This window comes from Somniosus microcephalus, chromosome 4, assembly GCF_052327205.1.
Source record: "Somniosus microcephalus isolate GS21.2 chromosome 4, FLI_Smic_1.0, whole genome shotgun sequence".
Taxonomy (NCBI): Eukaryota; Metazoa; Chordata; class Chondrichthyes; order Squaliformes; family Somniosidae; genus Somniosus; species Somniosus microcephalus.
Genome location: NC_140990.1, coordinates 64986922 through 65006594, shown reverse-complemented (window position 1 = coordinate 65006594; position 19673 = coordinate 64986922). Strand labels below are relative to the sequence as shown.

At 47.3% G+C, this 19673-nt stretch overlaps 1 pseudogene; it reads left to right on the top strand.

Annotated features, from left to right (window-relative positions):
* Positions 1-19673, top strand: part of LOC147119080 (uncharacterized) — a 96397-nt pseudogene that overhangs the window by 28356 nt on the left and 48368 nt on the right.

Sequence of the window (19673 nt, the reverse complement as noted above, 5' to 3'; positions counted from 1 at the left end):
TGGGGGGAGGATCGTACGGTGGGAACAGAACTTCAACCTGGTTACTGTCCTTCAGGGCCACACTGAGAGGGGCAAACGGCACTTTGGTCTCTGTCGTCTTCTTAGGTGAATTTCTCACGTGTTTAGAATAACTTTCTGCAACAATATGTCCTAGAACCAACAAGGGGGCAGGCCATATTAGATTTAGGAATGTACCAGATTTAGTCAACAGCCTCACGGTGAGTGAACATTTACCTAACAGCGACCATAACATGATCGAGTTCCACATTATGTTTGAAAGGGAGAAATGCGAAACAGCTACTAAGATTCTAGTGTTAGTTCAGGGCAACTTCAACGGGATGAGACAGACTGTCCACAGTAAACTGGGAAAATCTGTTAATGGGTAAAATGACAAGAGCAGTGGGAGGTGTTTAAAAATATTTTTTTTAATGTGATACAGGACCAGCTTCTACCCCTGAGGGGCAAGAGCTCTACTTGCCATGGACGACTAAAGAGGAAACATAAATCTAAAAGAACAAGTACACAGAAATACAATAAATAGCACAAATCCTGGTGAATGGGAGAAATACAAAGAACAACAAAGGGTGACAAAACAGACAGTAAGAGCTACAAAAAGGGAGTATGAAAAGTAACTTGTAAGGATTATCAAAATCAACACAATTTTTAATACAATTATATTAGGAAAAAGAGGGTGGTCAGGAGCAATGTGGGCCCCTTGAAAACTGATAATGGTGACATTGTCAATGAAAATAAGGAAAAGGCGGACACATTGAATAATTATTTTGCGTCAGTATTTACAGTGGAGGATGATAGCAGGCCGGACATCCCAAGGAAACTAATATTGAATCCGGGTCGGGGACTCACCAAAATAACAGTAATGAAGAAAATAATGGCACTAAAGAGTAACAAATCCCCAGGACCAGATGGTTTCCAAGCCAGGGTTTTAAAGGAAGTAGGTGAGAACATTGCAGATGCCCAAACTATAATCTTCCAAAGTTCTCTTGATTTGGTAACCATTTTGTCAGATTTGAAAATTGTGCATGTCACTCCGCTATTATCAGAAAGGTGAGAGAGGGAAACCAGGGAATTAGAGACCAGTTGTCGGGAAATGACTGGAGTCTGTAATTAAAGATAGAGTGACTGAACACCTTGAAAATTTTCAGTTGATCAGAGAGAGCCAATTTGGATTTGTAAAGGGTAGGTCATGCCTGCTGAACCTGATTGAATTTTTTGAAGAGGTGACTGAAGTAGACACCAAATCCAGTGACCACTTACACTGTGACAGCATCGGTGGGAATCTCGAGCGGCAAAGCGGGGCTATAAAAGGCCCCAGAGACCAGGTAAGGCCTCACAGCGTCGGCGGGAATCTCGAGCAGCAGAGCGGGGCTATAAAAGGCCCCAGAGACCAGGTAAGGCCTCAAGGCATTGGCGGGAATCTCGAGCGGCAGAGCAGGGCTATAAAAGGCCCCAGAGACCAGGTAAGGCCTCCCAGCATCGGCGGGAATCTCGAGTGGCAGAGCGGGGCTATAAAAGGCCCCAGAGACCAGGCAAGGCCTCACAGCATCGGCGGGAATCTCGAGCGGCAGAGCGGGGCTATAAAAGGCCCCAGAGACCAGATAAGGCCTCACAGCGTCGGCGGGAATCTCGAGCGGCAGAGCGGGGCTATAAAAGGCTCCAGAGACCCAGGTAAGGCCTCACAGCGTCGGCGGGAATCTCGAGCGGCAGAGCGGGGCTATAAAAGGCCCCAGAGACCAGGCAAGGCCTCACAGCGTCGGCGGGAATCTCGAGCGGCAGAGCGGGGCTATAAAAGGCTCCAGAGACCCAGGTAAGGCCTCACAGCGTCGGCGGGAATCTCGAGCGGCAGAGCGGGGCTATAAAAGGCTCCAGAGACCCAGGTAAGGCCTCACAGCGTCGGCGGGAATCTCGAGCGGCAGAGCGGGGCTATAAAAGTCCCAGAGACCAGGTAAGGTTTACCAATCTCCAGTCTGGGAACTCGGAGGGAAGGAGAGAGGTAAAAAGTAATCCAAGTGTGACATCACCAGAAAGCGGGTAAGTGATTGGTTGGTAAGTATTTCTCTCTTTTTCAAGCTTAAACTCTGTGGTTTATAGTTTCTAAGGTGTGATATTCATCATCTAGAATTGGGGCAGAGGGTATTTAAAAATAATATTAAATTTAATTAATTACATAGAATGGGAGATCAGGTGATGTGTTGCTGCTGCAATATGTGGGAGCTGGTGGACACCATTGATGCTCATGGTGATCACATTTGCAGTAAGTGTTGGCTGCTCGAGGAATTCCGGCTCCGTGTTGAAGAGCTGGAGTCCGAGCTTCAAACACTGAGACACATCAGGGAGGGGGAGAGTTACCTGGACTCTGTGTATCAGGAGGTAGTCACACCAATTAGATTAATTAATTCAGATGTAGTCCGTGGCCAGGGTCAGGATGGTGTGACTAGAAGTGAGGCAGGTACGGGGATCCAGGAGGTAGTGTTGGAGGAGCCGCAGCCCTTGCTCTTGTCCAACAGGTTTGAGGCTCTTACTCCCTGTGAGGATGGGAACAGGGACTGCGGGGAGGATGAGCAACCTGGCCACAGCACCGTGGAGCGGGGGGCCATTCAAGTGGGGGGAGTTAAAAGAAATGTTGTGGTAGGGGATAGTATCGTTAGGGGGATAGATAGAGTTCTTTGCAGCCGAGAGCGAGAGTCCCGAAGGCTGTGTTGCCTGTCCAGGGTTAAGGACATCTCCTCTGGGCTGGAGAGAAACTTGGAGTGGGAGGGGGAGGATCCAGTTGTCGTGGTCCATGTTGGTACCAACGACATAGATAGGACAAGGAAGGAGGTTCTGCTGAGGGAGTTTGAGCAGCTAGGGGCCAAATTAAAAAGCAGAACCACAAGGGTAATAATCTCTGGATTACGACCTGAGCCACGTGCAAATTTGGCTAGGGTAAATAAAATTAGAGAGTTAAATGCATGGCTCAAAGACTGGTGTGAGAGAAATGGGTTTTGCTTCCTGGGACACTGGCATCAGTACTGGGACAGGAGAGCGCTGTTCCATTGGGACGGACTTCACTTGGCCAGTGCTGGGACTAGAGTCCTGGCGAATTGAATAACTAGGGCTGTAGAGAGGGCTTTAAACTAATTAGTGGGGGGGAGGTTTTAAGAGAGCGAAAAATAAAAATGACAGCGGAGAATGCATTAGAGCAAGGTAGCAGTGGGGGAATTAAAAACCAGAGCGTGTCAGGAAGGGACAGAATGTATGATGAAAAAGGTAAAGTAGTAAAAGCAGGAATAAATTATCAGAAAACATATTTGAAAGTTCTTTATCTGAATGCACGCAGCATTCGTAACAAAACTGACGAGTTGACGGTGCAAATAACTACACATGGGTATGATCTGGTGGCCATTACGGAAACATGGCTGCAAGATAACCATGACTGGGAACTAAACATACAAGGGTATTTGACAATTAGGAAGGACAGACAGGAAGGAAAGGGAGGTGGGGTTGCTATGTTAATCAAGGATGGAATCACTGCAATAGTCAGAAATGATATTGGGTCAAAGGATCAGGATAGTGAAACAGTTTGGGTGGAGATAAGGAATAATAGGGGGAAAAAGTCACTAGTGGGCATAGTCTATAGGCCTCCTAACAGTTGCAACTCTGTTGGAGTATAAATCAGGAAATAGTTGGGGCTTATAATAAGGGGACTGGACTAATCAAATTGGGCATGGCAGCATTGAGGAAGAGTTCATAGAGTGTATTAGGGACGGGTTCCTTGAGCAGTATGTAACTGAACCAACCAGGGGGCAGGCAATCTTAGATCTGGTCCTGTGTAATGAGACAGGATTAATAAAAAATGTCCTAGTAAAGGATCCCCTTGGAATGAGTGACCATAATATGGTTGAATTCCAAATTCAGTTTGAGGGTGAGAGAGTTGGATCTCAAACCAGCGTACTAAGCTTAAATAAAGGAGACTATGAAGGTATGAGAGTAGAATTGACTAAAGTGGACTGGGAAAACAGATTAAAGTGTAAGACGGTACAAGAGCAGTGGTCTACATTCAAGGAGATATTTCACATCTTTCAAGATAAATATATTCCACTGAGGAAAAAGGGGAGTAAAAGAAAAGACAGCCATCCGTGGCTTAGTAAAGTAATAAAGGATAGTATTCGACTGAAAACAAGGGCATATAAATTAGCCAAATCTAGTGGGAGGATAGAAGATTGGGAAGCATTTAAAAGCCAGCAAACAATAACTAAAAGATTAATTAAGAAAGGGAAGATAGATTATGAAAGTAAACTAGCAAAAAATATAAAAACAGATAGCAAGAGTTTCTACAACTATATAAAAAGAAAAAGGGTGGCTAAAGTGAACGTTGGTCCCTTAGAGGATGGGACCGGGAAACTAGTGGTGGGGAACATGGAGATGGCAAAGACGCTGAACAAATAATTTGTACCAGTCTTTACAGTAGAGGACACTAAAAATATCCCAACACTGGACAAACAGGGGGCAATGGCGGGGGAGGAGCTAAACACGATTAAAATCACTAAGGAGATGGTACTCAGTAAAATAATGGGGCTTAAGGCAGATAAATCCCCCAGACCTGATGGCCTACATCCTAGGGTCTTGAGAGAAGTGACGGTAGGGATTGTGGATGCATTGGTGATCATTTTCCAGAACTCCCTGGACTCAGGAAAGGTCCCGGCAGATTGGAAAACTGCTAATGTAACACCCTTATTTAAGAAGGGAAGTAGACAAAAAGCTGGAAACTATAGACCAGTTAGACTAACATCTGTGGTTGGCAAAATGTTGGAGTCCATTATTAAGGAAACAGTAACAGTGCATTTGGATAAACATAATTTAATAGGACAGAGTTAGCATGGTTTTACGAAGGGGAAGTCATGTTTGACAAATTTGCTCGAATTCTTTGAGGATGTAACATACAGGGTGGATAAAGGGGAACCAGTGGATGTAGTGTATTTGGACTTCCAAAAGGCATTTGACAAGGTTCCACACAAAAGATTACTGATCAAGATAAAAAATCACGGGATTGGGGGTAATATACTGGCATGGGTGGAAGATTGGCTATCTAACAGAAAACAAAGAGTTGGGATAAATGGTTCGTTCTCGGGCTGGCAATCAGTAACTAGTGGTGTTCCGCAGGGGTCAGTGCTGGGACCCCAACTCTTTACAATCTATATTAACGATTTGGAGGAAGGGACCGAGTGCAACATATCCAAGTTTGCTGATGATACAAAGATGGGAGAGAAAGCAGTGAGTGAGGAGGACATAAAAAACCTGCAAAAGGACATAGACAGGCTAAGTGAGTGGGCAGAAATTTGGCAGATGCAATATAATGTTGGAAAGTGTGAGGTTATGCACTTTGGCAGAAAAAATCAAGGAGCAAGTTATTATCTAAATGGAGAGAAACTGCAAAGTGCTACAGTACAAAGGAATCTGGGGGTCCTGGTACATGAAACACAAAAAGTTAGTATGCAGGTGCAGCAGGTGATCAGGAAGGCCAATGGAATCTTGGCTTTTATTGCAAGGGGGATGGAGTATAAGAACAGGGAAGTCTTGCTGCAGTTATACAGGGTATTGGTGAGGCCACACCTGGAATACTGCGTGCAGTTTTGGTTTCCATATTTAAGAAAAGATATACTTGCTCTCGAGGCGGTTCAGAGAAGGTTCACTCGGTTGATTCCAGAGATGAGGGGGTTGACGTATGAGGAAAGGTTGAGTAGGTTGGGCCTCTACCCATTGGAGTTCAGAAGAATGAGAGGCGATCTTATCGAAACATATGAGATTGTGAGGGGGCTTGATCGGGTGGATGCGGGGTGGATGTTTCCACTGATGGGTGAGACTAGAACTAGGGGGCATAATCTTAGAATAAGGGGCTGCCCTTTCAAAACTGAGATGAGGAGAAAGTTCTTCACTCAGAGGGTAGTAAATCTATGGAATTTGCTACCTCAGAGAGCTGTGGAAGCTGCAACATTAAATAAATTTAAAATGGAGATAGACAGTTTCCTAGCAGATAAGGGAATTAGCGGTTACGGGGAGAGGGCAGGGAAGTGGACGTGAGTCTAGGTTCAGATCAGCCATGATCCTATTGAATGGCGGAGCAGGCCCGAGGGGCCACATGGCCTACTCCTGCTCCTATTTCTTATGTTCTTAAATCCAGGAAGCACTGACAGTGTGACACCAAATCCATGGACCACTTACAGTGTGACACCAAATCCAGGGACCACTTACACTGAGACACCAAATCCAGGGACCACTTACACTGAGACACCAAATCCAGGGACCATTTACACTGAGACACCAAATCCAGGGACCACTTACACTGAGACACCAAATCCAGGGACCACTTACACTGAGTCACCAAATCCAGGGACCACTTACACTGAGACACCAAATCCAGGGACCACTTACACTGAGACACCAAATCCAGGGACCACTTACACGGAGACTATAAATGGGAATCAGAGAGCCTCAGTGTGGGGAATGGTCATGGTGGTGAAACCTGCTGTAGTGAGGGTGAAAGGCAGGTAATGGATGAAGATATGATGGTGGAATCAGATGGTGATTGGTGGGGCCTGGTGACAGGTTATTGACAGAAACACTTTTCAGGCAGGCCGATGACTGGATGTAATCTGCACACTACCTGGATCCGCCTGTTCTTGTCCCAAGTCACAAAGTCTAATGTCCCTGATGTTTTTTTCTGTGGGAAATGTCGAGATGTGAAAGAAGGAAGGAAATCAGGCTCGGGCCAAAATAATGTTCCTTGAATGAACAATTCATGAGGCTGTTTTGTGACTCGTCTGCGTGAGGTTAAAAAACATGAATGAAAAAGGATGCGTCCAGTGACACTGGCGTTGTCAATAGTGGTTGCTAACCTTAATCACTATTTCCTAAGCCTAATAGCCTATCGACTAGCCCCAAGCACTGACCCCAATCCTGACCAATAACCACTGACCCCAAACCTGACCAATAACCACTAGCCCCAACCACTAACCCCAATCCTAACCAATATCCACTGACCCCAATCCTAACCAATAACCATTAGCCTTAACCACTAACCCCAATCCTAACCAATAACTACTAGCCCCAACCACTAACCAAAATCCTAACCAATAACCACGAGCCCCAACCACTAACCCCAATCCTAACCAATAACCACTAGCCCCAACCACTAACCCCAATCCTAACCAATATCCACTGACCCCAATCCTAACCAGTAACCATTAGCCTCAACCACTAACCCCAATCCTAACCAATAACCCAATCCTAACCAAGAACCCCAATCCTAACCAATAACCACTGGCCCCAACCACTAACCCCAATCCTAACCAATAACCACTAGCCCCAACCACTAACCCCAATCCTAACCAATAACCACTGGCCCCAACCACTAACCCCAATCCTAACCAATAACCACTAGCCCCAACCACTAACCCCAATCCTAACCAATAACCACTGGCCCCAACCACTAACCCCAATCCTAACCAATAACCACTGGCCCCAACCACTAACCCCAATCCTAACCAATAACCACTATCCCCAACCACTAACCCCTAAGCCTACACCCTAACCCCAGCCCCAAAACAAGGATTATTGACAGGGATCAATGGAGGAGCTAAAGACCTGATGAAGGAAGTATTTGAAACAATTATCTCAATTAAAGAAATAGAGTCATAGAGTTATACAGCACAGAAAGAGGCCCTTCGGCCCATCGTGTCTGCGCCGTCCATCAAGCCCTGTCCAATCTAATCCCATTTTCCAGCATTTGGTCCATAGCCTTGTATGCAATGGCATTTCAAGTGCTCATCCAAATGCTTCTTGAATGTTGTGAGGGTTCCTGCCTCTACCACCCTTTCAGGCAGTGAGTTCCAGACTCCAACCGCCCTCTGGGTGAAAAAGTTCCTCCTCAAATCCCCTCTAAACCTCCTGCCCGTTACCTTGAATCTATGCCCCCTTGTTATTGACCCCCCTACTAAGGGGAAAAGTTCCTCTTTATCTACCCTATCTATGCCCCTCATCATTTTGTACACCTCAATCAGGTCCCCCCTCAGCCTTCTTTGCTCCAAGGAAAACAACCCCAGCCTGTTTAGTCTTTCTTCATAGCTGAGGCGCTCCATCCCAGGTAACATCCTGGTGAATCTTCTCTGCACCCTCTCCAAAGCAATCACATCCTTCCTATAGTGAGGCGACCAGAACTGCACACAGTACTCCAGCTGTGGCCTTACCAGCGTTTTGTACAGCTCCATCATAACCTCCCTGCTCTTATATTCTATGCCTCGGCTAATGAAGGCAAGTATCCCATATGCCTTTTTAACCACCTTATCTACCTGTTCCGCTGCCTTCAGGGATCTATGTACATGTACACCAAGGTCCCTCTGACCCTCTGTACTTCCTAGGGTCCTACCACTCATTGTGTATTCCCTTGCCTTATTTGTCCGCCCAAAATGCATCACCTCGCACTTTTCAGGGTTAAATTCCATTTGCCACTTTTCCGCCCATCTGACCAACCCGTTTATATCATCCTGTAGCCTGAGGCTTTCCTCCTCACAATTTACCACCCCACCAATTTTCGTGTCATCTGCGAACTTACTGATCATACCTTTTACATTCTCATTTATGTAGATCACAAACAGCAAGGGACCCAGCACCGATCCCTGAGGTACCCCACTGGACACAGGCTTCCAGTCACAAAAGCAACCTTCGACCATCACCCTCTGCCTCCTGCCACTCAGCCAGTTTAGGATCCAACGTGCCAAGGCACCCTGGATCCCATGGGCTCTTACCTTCTTGACCAGTCTCCTATGCGGGACTTTGTCAAAAGCCTTACTGAAGTCCATGTATACCACATCCACAGCATTTCCCTCATCCACACACCTAGTCACCCCCTCGAAAAATTCAATCAGATTGGTCAGACATGATTTACCCTTGACAAAGCCATGCTGACTATCCCCGATTAATCCTTGCCTCTCCAAGTGGAGACTAATTTTGTCCCTCAGAATTTTTTCCAATAATTTCCCTACCACAGATGTTAGGCTCACTGGCCTGTAATTCCCTGGTTTATCCCTGCTACCCTTCTTGAATAATGGTACTACGTTAGCTGTTCTCCAGTCCTCTGGTACATCCCCTGTGGCCAGAGAGGTTCTGAAAATTTGTGTCAGAGTCCCTGCAATCTCCTCCTTTGCTTCACACAGCAGCCTGGGATACATCTCATCCGGGCCTGGGGATTTATCCACTTTTTGGCCTGCTAAAACCACTAGTACCTCCTCCCTCTCGATGCTAATATGTTCAAGTATATCACAGTCCCCTTGCCCGATTTCTATGTCTACATTGTCTTTCTCCATAGTGAACACAGATGCAAAAAATTCATTTAAAACCCCACCTACATCATCTGGCTCTACACACAGATTGCCACTTTGGCCCCTAATGGGCCCTACCCTTTCCCTGGTTATCCTCTTGCCCTTAATATACTTATAAAACATCTTAGGATTTTCCTTTATTTTGCTCGCCAGTGTTATTTCATGGCCCCTCCTCGCTCTCCTAATTTCTTTTTTAAGTATGCCCCTGCACTTTTTATACTCCTCTAGGGCTTCCTCCATCTTCAGTCTTTTGTAATTGCCAAAAGCCCCCCTTTTTTTCCTAATGCATTTTTGTATATCCCTTGTCATCCAAGGTTCCCTTTGTTTGTTGGTCCCACCCTTGACCTTTACGGGAACATGTTGGTGTTGTACTCTATTTTCCTTCTGAAAGTCTCCCACTGCTTTGATGTGGATTTTCCTATTGATACGCTTATCAATTAATCCATAAAAAGCGATGAATTAGGATAGTAATGAAAAGGTTTTTATTAACTAAAGAACAGAGCATGCCTCTCGTGGACGACTGGTTCCAAGAAAGAAGTGGGTTGCCGAGCAGCCACCTTTATACCAGGTCATGTAGGCGGAGCCATGGGTGGAGCCAGCTGCGGCATGCATTGGTACACAGTGAGTAGCAAGAGGTAACAATGTGTAATAACGATAACAGTAGTGAACAACAGTGAACAACAATGAAAACGATAACAGTGGTTTACCACATTCACCCCTTGTTTAAAATTGAGTCCGGCGGGGTGAAGTGTACTAAAAGTTCGTGTAGGTAAGTCTATCAGGAGGCCTTGTATGCCGTCCTGATCGTCGTAGCAGCGGCGGCGGTGGTGCAGTATCCAACGTCGAATCTGGTGTCTGAGTGGTCAACGAGGGGTCCTGGGGCTCCGGCATGCCGTCTACAGGGGTTGGGTTGGGAGAAGTGGTGGAGAATAACGGTGGTGATTCAGGGGCGCCCGAGGGTGCGAGGTCTCGTATGGAGACCGTGTCCTCCCGCCCGTCTGGGTATGCCACGTAGGCATACTGGGGGTTGGCGTGTAGGAGGTTCACCCTCTCGACCAGGGGGTCCATTTTATGGGTCCTCACGTGCCTCCGCAGTAGGACGGGCCCAGGAGAAGTCAGCCATGTCGGTAGCGAGGTTCCCGATGTGGACTTCCTGGGGAAAACGAACATTTGCTCATGAGGGGTGGCATTAGTGGCAGTACAAAGCAGTGACCGGATGGAGTGGAGCGCCGCAGGGAGGACCTCCTGCCAGCGAGAGGTCGGAAGGCCCTTAGATTTTAAGGCTAAGAGGACGGCCTTCCAAAACGTCGCATTCTCTCTTTCCACCTGGCCATTCCCCCGGGGGTTGTAGCTGGTGGTCCTGCTCGTAGCAATACCTCTCGCGAGCAGGTACTGATGAAGTTCGTCGCTCATGAAAGATGAGCCCTGGTCGCTATGTATATAGCTAGGGAACCCGAACAAGGCGAAGAGGTCATTCAGACATTTGATGACCGTGGTACTGGTCATGTCTGGGCAAGGGATGGCAAAAGGGAAACGGGAGTACTCATCAACTATGTTGAGGAAGTACACGTTGCGGTCAGAGGAAGGGAGAGGCCCCTTAAAGTCGATGCTCAAGCGCTCGAAGGGGCGAGTGGCCTTGATCAGGCGTGCTCTGTCTGGCCTATAAAAATGCGGTTTGCATTCGGCACAGATTTGGCAGTTCCTGGTCATAGTCCTGACCTCCTCGATGGAGTAGGGCAGGTTGCGGGCCTTAATGAAGTGGCAGAATCTAGTGACCCCGGGGTGGCAGAGGTCATTGTGGAGGGTCCGCAGTCTATCAACTTGCGCGTTGGCGCATGTACCTCGTGATAGAGCATCTGGGGGCTCATTGAGTTTCCCGGGCCGGTACAAGATATCGTAATTGTAGGTGGAGAGTTCAATTCTCCACCTCAAGATCTTGTCGTTCTTGATTTTGCCCCTCTGCTTATTATTGAACATAAAAGCAACTGAACGCTGGTCAGTGAGAAGGGTAAATCGTTTTCCGGCCAGGTAATGCCTCCAGTGTCGCATCGCTTCCACAATAGCCTGGGCCTCCTTTTCGACAGCGGAGTGTCGAATCTCGGGGCCCTGGAGGGTCCTTGAGAAAAAGGCCACGGGTCTCCCCGCCTGGTTAAGGGTTGCAGCTAGGGCGAAGTCGGATGCATCGCTCTCCACTTGGAAAGGGATGGACTCATCCACTGCGTGCATTGTGGCCTTCGCAATATCACTCTTAATAAGAGTGAAGGCTGCACATGCCTCTGATGTCAGGGGGAAGGAGGTGGACTTGATGAGGGGTCTGGCTTTGTCCGCATAGTTGGGCACCCACTGAGCATAGTAAGAGAAAAACCCCAGGCATCTCTTCAGTGCTTTTTGGCAGTGGGGGAGGGGGAGCTCCATAAGGGGGCGCATTCTGTCGGGGTCGGGGCCAATGACTCCGTTCTCCACTACGCAGCCGAGAATGGCAAGGCGCGTGGTGCGAAACATACATTTCTCCTTATTGTATGTTAGATTCAGCTGCTGGGCCGTACGGAGGAATTTCTCTAGATTAACGTCATGGTCCTGCTGGTCGTGGCCGCAGATGGTGACGTTATCCAGATAGGGAAAGGTGGCCTGCAGTGCGTTCTGGTCAACCATCCGGTCCATCTCCCTTTGGAAGACCGAAACCCCGTTGGTGACGCCGAAGGGAACCCTAAGGAAGTGGTAGAGGCGGCCGTTTGCCTCGAAGGCAGTATACTGGCGGTCCTCAGGGCGGATAGAGAGTTGGTGGTATGCTGACTTAAGGTCAATGGTGGAGAATACCCTGTATTGCGCAATCTGATTGACCATATCAGATATGCGGGGAAGGGGGTACGCGTCCAGCTGAGTGTACCGGTTTATGGTTTGGCTGTAGTCAATGACCAGGCGGTGTTTATTGCCGGTCTTAACGACTACAACCTGGGCTCGCCAGGGGCTGGTGCTCCCTTCGATAATGCCCTCCTTCAGGAGCCGCTCCACCTCAGAGCTAATAAAAGCTCTGTCCCCGGCGCTGTACCGCCTGCTCTTGGTAGCAATGGGTTTACAGTCGCGGGTGAGGTTAGCAAACAAGGGAGGGGGGGAGACTTTGAGTGTGGAAAGACTGCAAATGGTGCGCGGCGGGCGATTTAAAAGCTGTTGGTTGCAAACTGTGAGTGGGGGGAGGGGTCCACCGTATGCCAATGTGACACTTTTAAGGTGGCACTGAAAATCCAACCCTAGCAGAACGGCAGCGCAAAGACGGGGCAGGACAAGGAGTTTAAAATTTTTATATTCTGTGCCCCTAACCGAAAGGGTCACCACACAATAGCCGCCGACGTCCGTTGAATGGGACTTGGACGCCATAGAAATCCGATGGCGCGTTGGCAGGACCGTGAGGGAGTGGCTACGCACCGTGTCGGGGTGAATAAAACTCTCCGTGCTCCCGCTGTCAAACAGGCAAGTAGTGGCGCGGCCGTTTACCGTAATGTCCATCATGGACCTGGACAGATGATGAGGGAGAGCTTGATCCAGCGTAACGGAGGCCAGTGTATGGCTGAGTGAGCCGATGTGGTCGTCAGACGAGATGGTGGTCGAGTCCGGAGACAAAATGGCGGTTGAGTGCGGCGGACAAAATGGCGGCGGCCATGATTCCGATCCCCACGCGGCCGGAGGTGCACAAAATGGCGGATAAGATGGCTGCCCCCACGGTTCACACGAGGCGCTGCTGGCGTTCGCGGGTTTCCCTCTGCAGGCGTTGGCGTAATGGCCTTTCTTCCCACAGCCAGAGCAGGTAGCGGTCTTCGCCGGGCAGCGCACTCTAGGGTGTTTTAACTGGCCACAGAAATAGCATTTTTGGGCCTGGTTACGGGACATCGCTGCAGTAGTTGGTACCGGGGGCGGCGGTCCCAGTTGATTTCGGGACATCGCTGCAGTAGTTGGTACCGGGGGCGGCGGTCCCATGTCCCAAGGTCGCGATGACCATGGCGCGGCACCGTTACGTGAGTATGCTTCGAGGTTTCGGTGGGCCGCATCTAATGAGAGCGCGAGGGCTACGGCCGTCTTCAGGTTGAGCTCCCTGCTTTCGAGCAGTCTCTGCCGGGAGTAGTCGGACTGGAGGCCCTTAACGAAGGCATCACAGATAAGTCCCTCCGCATGCGCCGCAGCCAATACCGCCTTACAGTCGCAGTCCCTGCAGAGTGTCTGTAACGCCCGTAAAAATGCCTCTACCGATTTCCCCCGGTTGCTGCCTGCGGGATCCCAGGAGGTGTCTGGCGTAAATCGTATTCACTGGGCGCGTGTATTGCCCTTTTAGCAGGTCGAGAGCCGCCGTGTACGTAGTAGCGTCCCGGATGAGTGTATATACTTGAGGGCTCACCTGGGCGGTCAGAACTTTTAATTTGTTCTCCTCCGATATCACAGTGGAGGCTTCTAGGAAGGATTCAAAGCAGCTCAGCCAGTGTTCGAAATTGGTAGATGAACCCGCCGCTTGGGGGTCGAGGTCCAGGCATGCTGGTCTGAGGGCTCGCAGCAATGCCTGCTGTTGTTGCTGCTCAGGTGCCGACATTTTAACTTTAGTTAATAAAATTGATACGCTTATCAATTAATCCATAAAAAGCGATGAATTAGGATAGTAATGAAAAGGTTTTTATTAACTAAAGAACAGAGCATGCCTCTCATGGACGACTGGTTCCAAGAAGGAAGTGGGTTGCCGAGCAGCCACCTTTATACCAGGTCATGTAGGCGGAGCCATGGGTGGAGCCAGCTGAGGCATGCATTGGTACACAGTGAGTAGCAAGAGGTAACAATGTGTAATAACGATAACAGTAGTGAACAACAGTGAACAACAATGAAAACGATAACAGTGGTTTACCACACCTATAAGTAGCTGCTCCCAGTCCACTTTGGCCAGATCCTGCCTTATCATATTAAAATCGGCCTTCCCCCAATTAGAACCCGGCCGTCTTTGTCTTTTTCCATGACCACCTTAAATCTCACCGAATTATGGTCACTGTCGCCAAAATGCTCTCCTACTGACACTTCCACCACTTGCCCGGCTACATTCCCTAGAATTAGGTCCAGTACCACCCCCTCTCTTGTAGGACTTTCTACATGTTGGCTCAAAAAGCTCTCCTGGATGCACTTTAAGAATTCTGCACCGTCTAAGCCTTTCACACTCTGACTATCCCAATTAATATTGGGGAAGTTGAAATCCCCCACTATTATTACCCTATTATTTTCGCACTTCTCTGAGATTTGCCTACATATCTGTTCCTCTACCTCCCCCTGACTGTTTGGGGGCCTATAGTACACTCCCAGCAAAGTGCTTGCCCCCTTTTTGTTTTTAAGTTCTACCCATATGGCCTCATTAGAGGAACCCGCTAATATATCATCCCTCCTTACAGCAGTAATTGACTCCTTAATTAATATTGCAACACCCCCTCCCCTTTTACACCCCCCTCTGTCTCGCCTGAAGATTCTATACCCCGGAATATTGAGCTGCCAGTCCTGACCCTCCCTCAACCATGTCTCCGTGATAGCAACAATATCGTACTCCCATGTGTTCAACAACAACTACAGTTCATCCACCTTATTTGCAAGACTCCTTGTATTAAAATAAATGCCTTCCAGCCTTGCCATATTCCCTTTTGCCTTCACATATTTGCTCTGCCTTCCCAGCTGACTTGTTTTTTCCTCCGTATTTGGCTGTAAATCACCCCCTACTATAGCTCCACTCTGTATCCCATCCCCCTGCCAAGTTAGTTTAAACCCCCCCCAACAGTGCCAGCAAACCTGCAAATAGTGCAAGGTATGTTAGTAACAAGAGATTAATAATCGACAGGACCATCAAAATCAGCAATGACAATTACAAAGATCAGAACATTTCAAAGGCTGTCACATGCAGTATGTGTGGAGGAGTTTAAAAAAAAAATCAGATCCAAAAGAGGTTAAATGATACAGAAAATAACAGATTTTAAATCTTATGCAAGATTAGTTCTATAAAGGAGTGGTTCAAAGGAATTTCAGATGAGTGTACAGTGAGACATTACAGTTCAGTCTATGACACTCACAAGCAGTGTACACAAATGGAACAAGCTTGGTGTTTGATGAGGTAGAAGGCGAACTAGATGAAAACTGAAATAATCCAGAGTAAGAAAAGGCCCAAAAATGGAAAAGACAGTAACAGAACATCAATTACACTCCTCTTATCATGGAGAAATCAAATATTCGACACATTGTGTTTGAAACAAAACTGATTTACTTAATATTTGTCCAGAATATTAATATCAAGCCCAGTTATTCTAGTTATTAACATCAGCAGAAACAAAGCCCAATTGCCAGGGCTTGTACTCGCTGGAGTTTAGAAGAATAAGAGGGGATCTCATTGAAACTAATAAAATTCTAACAGGACTAGACAGACTAGATGCTGGAAGGATGTTCCCGATGGTCGGGGAGTCCAGAACCAGGAGTCACAGTCTAAGGATAAGGGGTAAGCCATTTAGGACTGAGATGAGGAGGAATTTCTTCACCCAGAGAGTGGTGAACCTGTGGAATTCTCTACCACAGAAGGCAGTGGAGGCCAATTCATTAAATATATTCAAGAAGGAGTTAGTTATATTTCTTAAGGCTAAAGGGATCAAGGGATAAGGAGAGAAGGCAGGGACAGGGTACTGAAATTGAATGATCAGCCATGACCTCATTGAATGGCGGAGCAGGCTCGAGGGGCCGAATGGCCTACTCCTGCTCCTATCTTCTATGTTTCTATGTTTCTTTATTCCCCTTATTGGACACAAGGCTCTTTGTCTCACAACACACTGGCTCAGGTTTTAATACAGACTTTTTAAATTCATGAATTAAAGTAGATAAACCCCGTGCTTCTGTAGAACAAACTTTCTAATATTTTATAGAATCATAGAATGGTTACTGCAGAGAAGGAGGCCATTCAGCCTGTCGAGCCCGTGCCGGCTCTCTGCAAGACCACTTCAGCGAGTCCCACTCCCCGCCCTTTCCCTGTAACCCTGCAAATTTCTTTACTTCAGATACTTATCCAATTCCCTTTTGAAAGCCGTGATTGAATCTGCCTCCACCACCCTTTCAGGCAGTGCATTCCAGATCCTAACCACTCGCTGCATAAAAAAGTTTTTCCTCATGTCGCCTTTGGTTCTTTTGCCAATCACCTTAAATCTGTGTCCTCTGGTTCTCGACCCTTCCGCCAATGGGAACAGTTTCTCTCTATCTACTCTGTCCAGAACCCTCATGATTTTGAACACCTCTATCAAATCTCCTCCCAACTTTCTCTGCTCTAAGGAGAACTACCCCAGCTTCTCAATCTACCCACGTAACTGAAGTCCCTCATTCCTGGAATCATTATCGTAAATCTTTTCTGCACCCCCTCTAAGGCCTTCACATCCTTCTTGAAGTGTGGTGCACAGAATTGGACACAATACTCCAGTTGAGGCCGGACCAGTGTTTTATGAAGGTTCATCATAACTTCCTTGCTTTTGTTGCCTCTTGTTGCTGGCTCCAGGCTCAGGAGCGGTTCCTGTGTGTTCAGCTCTCAGCTGCAGTCAGTACCTGGGCCGGGCTCAGCACTTTACCCAGCACATCTCTGTCCACGTTGTTATACTTGACACAGAGGGGCTGCGCAGGCTTCTCGTCCACCTCGGTCAGGGCGAGAGGTCCCGACCACTCATACAAGTCTACGGGCATGTTGCGGCCGCACTGCGGACAGCCCGGGCTTAGGCTGCACGAGCTGGAGCCGCATGAGCTACACTGGAGAAGGTTGAGATTCCAGAAATAGTGGGGAACCAAGGGGCTAATGAGAGTGAGGAACTTAAAGTAATTCATATCAGTCCAGAAAAAGTACTTGAGAAACTAAAGGGACTAAAAGCCGACAAATCCCCTGGACCTGACGGCCTACATCCTAGGGTTCTAAAAGAGGTGGCTGCGGAGATAGTGGATGCATTGGTCGTGATCTTCCAAAATTCCCTAGATTCTAGAAAGGTCCTAGTGGATTGGAAGGTAGCAAATGTAACCCCGCTATTCAAGAAAGGAGGGAGAGAGAAAACAGGGATCTACAGGCCAGTTAGCCTGACATCAGTCCTCGGGAAAATACTGGAATCCATTATTAAGGAAGTGGAACAGGGCACTTAGAAAATGATTATATGATTTAGGCAGAGTCAGCATGGTTTTATGAAAAGGGAAATTGTATTAGAGTTTTTTGAGGATGTAACTAGCAGGGTAAATAAAGGGGAACCGGTGGATGTAGTTGGATTTCCAAAAGGCATTTGGTAAGTTACCACATAAAGGGTTGTTACACATGGGGTTGGGGGTAATGTATTATCATGGAGAGAGGATTGGTTAACGGACAGAAAACTGAGAGTAGGGAGAAATGGGTCAATTTCCTGTTGGCAGGCTGTAACTAGTGGGGTGCCGCAAGGATCAGTGTTGGGGCCTCAGCTATTTACAATCTATATCAATGACCTAGATGTAGGGACCGAGTGTAATGTATCCAAGTTTGCTGGTGATACAAAGCTAGGTGGGACAGTAAGCTGTGAGGAGAACACAGAGTCTGCAAAGGGATATAGATAGACTAAGTGAGTGGGCAGTAAGGTGGCAGATGGAGTGTAATGTGGGGAAATGTGAGGTTATTCACTTTGGTAGGAAGAATAGGAAAACAGAATATTGTTAAGGTGAGAAACTATTAAATATTGGACCTGAAACGTTAACTCTGTTTCTCTCTCCACAGATGCTGCCTGGCCTGCTGAGTTTTTCCAGCGTTTTCTGTTGTTATTTCAGATTCCCAGCATCCGCAGTATTTTGCTATTGTATTAAATGTTGGTGTTTAGAGAGATTTAGGTGTCCTCGTACAAGATACTCAGAGAGTGTAGCCAGTTCCTGCAGCAAGAACACATTCAACTCAAATGATACCAACATTAAAACAGCTGGTCTGTAAAGGCAGTTTTGTGAAATTGACCAATCATAAGAAACTGACCAAACTTCGTATCCCAGCATCACCTGAGGAACCAGCGAGACTTTTAAAGGGAATGTGTAATACACGCTCTGGATTAAACAGCATAAGAACCACAGACACGACTCCTTTTACTTCATGAATATGCTAATCAAGGAAGTGGCTGGAACAATCGAACCACACAATGGCCTGTGTTTGTGTAAATTCAACTGACGGTCCTGTCCAGTGAAACTCCTCGCTCCAGCTGTTAACCACACTTACAATTGGCTCCACCGAGTCTGGAACATCTTTTGGAAATGTTAATTCCAGGATTGTTGCTGGATTGAAACCCATTCATTAACCTTTAGTGTGGAAGCAAGTCATCCTCGGTTCCGAGGGACTGCCTAAGAAAAAGAACCTTTCAAACTGATGATAAGCAAGGAAGTGTCGAATCAAGACATTTCTTTGTGTGATAATGGTCGAACATCCAACAGGATGAAGACATTTCTTTTTGTATTGTAAGCACAGGCAGTGCAAGGAGTGCACATCAACCCAAGCACCCCACCCACCCGCCCCTTCAACCACCGTCTGCCCCACCTGTGACAGAGACTGTAGGTCCCGCATTGGACTCATCAGTCACCTGAGAACTCGTTTTTAATGTGGAAGCAAGTCATCCTCGGTTCCGAGGGACTGCCTAAGAAGAAGAAGAAGTATGGTTTGAAATCAAACAGAATGGCAGAAAAATGAGATTAAGATGGTACAATCAAAAGGGGAAGGGTTTGTGTCAATCGATTGTCATGGGCTTTGATCTTTTGTATTATAAAAGGGTGTTTAGACAGGGAACAGGGCAACTTGCGAGGAAAACTGCGGAGGGTTTGATCACCCGTACAGATGGAAACAGACTCCTCCACTTGATCGCCGGGGTGAGCGGTGTTTGAAATTAAATAGTTAAAGGCAACGGTGTAGGTATTGTTTGGAGTTATAAGGAAATAGTGCATTGACGTTTGTATGTTATTGGTAGTACAATAAATAGTTAAAGACAGACTGAGTTGTACTGAGTTTGTGAGCCTTGACCATTTTACTCCACCCGGAAGGGGTTCAAGTTGGATTCTGGAATTATAAGACGGGAGGTGCGGGTTCACCTACCTACAAGAGTTAGCATGCAGGTACAGCAAGCAATTAGAAAGGCAAATGGCATATTGGCCTTTATTGCAAGGGGGTTGGTGTATAAGAGTAAGGAAGTCTTGCTCCAATTGTACAGGGCCTTGGTGAGACCACACCTGGAGTACTGTGCACAGTTATGGTCTCCTTATCTAAGGAAGGATATACTTGCCTTGGAG